Here is a 4,832-nt window from a genome sequence, read left to right on the forward strand (position 1 = left end):
AATCAAAATCAAATGTTTGTTGTCCCTTGATGTACCAACAAGGTGGAATTCCACTTATCTCATGTTAGATTGTGCTTTGAAATTTGTGAGAGCATTTGATAGGTTGGAAGAGGAGGATGGGCATTACAAACTTTATTTTTGTGGAGCGAATGGGAATGGAAAAAAGCCCATTCGTCCTTCTAATTATCTTGATTGGGAAAATGTCAAGATCTTTGTGAAATTTCTTGGCAAATTTTATGAGGTGACACTTAGATTTTTTTGGGTCCTTGTTTGTCACTTCTAATACATACTTCCATGAGCTAATTAGCATTGAAGATCAATTGCAACAGTTGTGTTGTGTTGATGAGGATCCACTTTTGAGGAGTATGGCGGTAGAAATGAAAAAAAAGAAAAGAAAAGATAAGTATTGGGGAAGTACAGATAATATCAATTTGATATTTTTTGTTGCTATTGTTCTTGACTTAAGGTATAGATTGAAGTATGTCAAGTTTTGGTTTAGGGAGTGGTATGGAAAGGACAAGGGGAATGCGATGAGCTCTAAGGTTCGGGATACATTGAAGAGGTTGTATATAGAGAGAGTGGGTCAAAATGGAGCTTCAAGTTCTAGTGGTAGTGGTAGTAGTAGTGGTGCTTCATTGTCTAGGGACTCCAGGCCAAGTTTTGGTACTGCTTCATTTTCTGATCGCATTAAAAGCTATAATAATAGGTTTAAGCAACACTTGGCGGACGAGGACAATGTGGAAAGCAAATCTGAGTTGGATAGGTATTTGTTGGAATCTTTTGAGGACCTTGATGTGGAAGATTTTGACATCTTGATGTGGTGGAAAATGAATTCTTATAGATATCGAGTCCTTTCCCAAATTTCCCGTGATGTGTTGGTTATTCCTATCTCTACAATTGCATTCGAGTCTACTTTTAGTATGTGTGGGGGGGGGGGGGGGCGTGTTTTGGATTCGTTCCATAGTTCACTATCTCCTAATACAGTTGAAGCCCTTATTTGTACGCAAAATTGGTTGAAGGATGCAAAGAAAAAAGACCAATAAAGCTTCGGGAGTGCATGGATAATGTGGAGGATATGGATGGTTTTGAGATTGACATTGGTAAATATATATATATATATATATATATGTGTGTGTGTGTGTGTGTGTGTGTTCATTTTGTTTGTTGTATGTATCAATTATTCAATTGTTTATTTATTTGCTCAATGCTTAAGAATAATTTTGTTTTGAATGGGATTGTAGAAATTGCATCGGTTTGCCCAATGCTTTTGGAGGAGGATCCAAGCACCGTTGTGTTGGATGATAATGAGTGATGTGCTACTCTTTACTTGGAGTTAGTTAGTAGTTAGTATTATATAAGTATACTTGCTATTATCACTCGTTTTTGTAAATTATAAATATTTTATTGTTCATAAACGTTTTATTGTTATTAACACATGTTTATTTTGTTTTGTTTAGTATTTTGTAGGAGTTCTAGAATGATGTATAGTGCATAGACTTACTGGACAAAGGACTTACAAGAATTAGCATTCTTTTGCCTATATGCTAATTATATTTGTACATGTTATTGGTAGTGGACTTTTCACTAATGGTAATTATTATTGGGGATACAGGCAATTAGCACTCTTTTGCCTAAATGCTAATTTAATTTGTATATCTTTCTTTTGGCATTTGTGGATAGCGAAAAATGGTTTTGTAATACGTTATTAAGTGGATACATTTACGTTTATTGTTATTGACACTAACACACACAGTGACACTAATGATATTATATGCTACATGATAGTATTTTGGGAGTTAAACTCTTATTGAGGCAATTTCAAAATATTTTTGCATGGTGAATGAAATGAAAAAATTTGGATAGTTTGTCATGTGTGAAATTGTGAACAGATTGTTTATTTGAGAGTTGCTCTTTGCAATGTAAAAAATTTTTGGAATTGCAAAATTGTGAACAACTGTGAAATTGCAAAAAATTTGGGAGTTTCTCTTTGTTGTGTAAAAAATTTGCACAAATTGTTTATGTGAATTAAATGATGAAATTTGGATCATTATTGTAGGTTTTCGGTGAACAGATTTTTGCGAAGATTGTTTATGTGAGCCAATTTTTTTACACAGATTTTTGCACAAGTTTTGGGAAAACAGATTGTTCATGTGAGCCAATTTGGATCATTATTGTTTGCACATATTTTTGCAAAGGTTTGGGTGAACAGATTGTTCATGTGAGCCAATTTGGATCATTACTGTTTGGGCGAACAGATTTTTTTTATAAAGTTTCTGTTGAACTGATTTTTTTTATAAGTTGAACAAATTATATATATATATATAATTTTTAATGTTTCAAACCGACCAAACCGATTAAACCGAGTCAATCGAACCGCACTGCTATAGGTCGAAAAATCGACCCTAATCGGTATGCATCAGTTTTAATTATTACAAAACTGATCCCTATCAGATCAGTAACAAATTTGAGAAAAAACCGAGCCGATCGAACCGTGCACACCCCCTAGATACACTTAAAAATATACAATAAGTTGTATAATATAATTCCTATATATATAATTTAAATACTATTGATAGTCATTTTTATATTTTGTTAACTCTTTAAAAAATTTTGTAAGGATAATATTAGGTATAAAGTGTAAATTGTCCATTTTTTTTTTAATTATTGTGAAGCACTTTTTTTTTTTACAATTCATTTATTCTAAACTCTTTGATTTTTATATTTAATAACTTACTTGGATGAATATTTATAATGTGGTCCCATATTTGATTCTAAAATTAAGAAATAAAACTCTTTAAGAATAAATAATTTAGGATACATGACGTAAAATTGAAACTCTAATTTAGAATTATAATTTGAGTTTTTCTCAGTTTCACTTATTAATATTATATATATATATATATATATATATATATATATATATATAAAATGATGACTAGTATGAGCAAGATTTTAGTGGAAAATTAGATGCATAACACAAAAGGGCTGGCCGACTCTCTGTACCCGGCCCCCACATAGACTTAGTGAAAGGAGAATGAAAATTATGAACTTATCAACTTTAGAAAATCTTTTTGGTGGTTGATGAAGAAGTCAAGTAGTCTTCGGCTTTGGAATAATAATCATGAAACCGAAGTAAGACATTGAAACAACTTTCCCCTACTTTGTGGCCTTAATTATTTAATGCATGAACACCATATGCCGATGCCACTATTAACTAGGTCCAAGACTCTAATACCATTAAGAAATTTATCTATTGCCTATGAGTGGCTCAGAATAAAGACTATACAAAAAGTTTCAGATGATTTTATATATATAAGTATTTTATTTGGTGCATTTTTGGAGTTTAATACTAATGCGACATTCCACATGTACATGTTCACCACAATCCGGGTGACATCTTTTCAAGGTTTCAAACGTTCAAATTTAAAATGCCACTTGCTATACAAAGCCATAAGAGCTTTTCAGTGGACTCGTGTGTGACATATAGGACTCAAGATTTATAGTAGGAACCAACCAAGCCAAGATTTCGTCACATCTAAAATATTGATAGTGGGGTTTTAAAAAGATAGAAAAGATTGATCAGTACAAAGTGGAAGGATTATCTTTGACAGCACGATTTAGGAGCCTAGAAATGATAGCTTTTCTATAAAAGAAACATTTTCATTTGTTGTTTATGACATCTTTGTTCACATTGAAAACTAAAATGAGTATGAAAGCATGAAATGTTGAGAGTCTTGTAACTTAATTAATTGACATTTTCTGTTGTTCTCTTTATTTGTTACTTTGTTTCCGCGATAATGTTTATTAGAAAATAAGTTATTTTCCAAAAAGTATTTTTTTTATATAAAACTATATCATTTTCCTATCATTGGTAGCGACCTTAAATTAGTTGAAAAACAATTTTCTAACTTCCCTTATTTAGTTTGTTGTGAGATAGAATTGTTTTTCAAAAATATTTAGTGGAAACCAATCTCTCGAAAAGAAGTCATACTTATCTATTGACCAAAGATAATTTTCCTTTTGACTTTTTTTTTTGTTTTTTTTTTTTTTTTGTTTTCCTAATGTTACCAAACACTGAAAAATAAAAATAAAACTATCTATACACAAGATTTTCCATTAAAACAAACGGAGAATGAAGACATTTAAGGTTTAAATTCTTTCTTACCTAAATATCAAATTATAAAAAGTAAAATAAAAAACCTTTAAAGAATTCTATTTTGTTTGTATGATGGATTTGTCTTAAATTAGATATTTTATAAGATTAGGTTACTTTTATTCAACTCCTAATGTACAAGGATTGAGTTAGGATTTGATCTCGAGAGAGCCAAAGCATGAAAGAATTCTTTTTACCATTCAAGAATAAGGGAAGAAAATATACAAAATAGATAATTATTACTACATTTCAAATTAAACAATTTATCACTCTAAAAAAAAAACCATTTATCAAAATGGAACTCGCTATTTTTTAAATTCTCAAAATCATCTATGATTTATGTAAGCTCCAAGGACGAGCTTGATGGGCCAAACCACTATTTGGGCTCACAATCTATTTATTTGGTGGGTCTGAGTATCCTACCTTGGGTTGTCCTCGGCTAAGGAACCCAATGCAAACACTTTTCTCCCTTTTTCTCAACGTTAACTTCTCTCTCTCTCTCTCTCTCTCTCTTTCTCTCTCTCTCTCTCTCTCTCTCTCAAAATTGCATCCTCCAACTATCCATTCATTTCTCCTATTTATAGCCTTCGTTAATGGGATGATCATCATTATCTTCTCCCTTAGTGCAAAGAAGGGTCCAATGTCAATGGGCTTAAATGGGTTTTTAGGTACGAGTGGC

This window comes from Quercus lobata, chromosome 2 (genome assembly GCF_001633185.2).
Source record: "Quercus lobata isolate SW786 chromosome 2, ValleyOak3.0 Primary Assembly, whole genome shotgun sequence".
Classification (NCBI taxonomy): domain Eukaryota; kingdom Viridiplantae; phylum Streptophyta; class Magnoliopsida; order Fagales; family Fagaceae; genus Quercus; species Quercus lobata.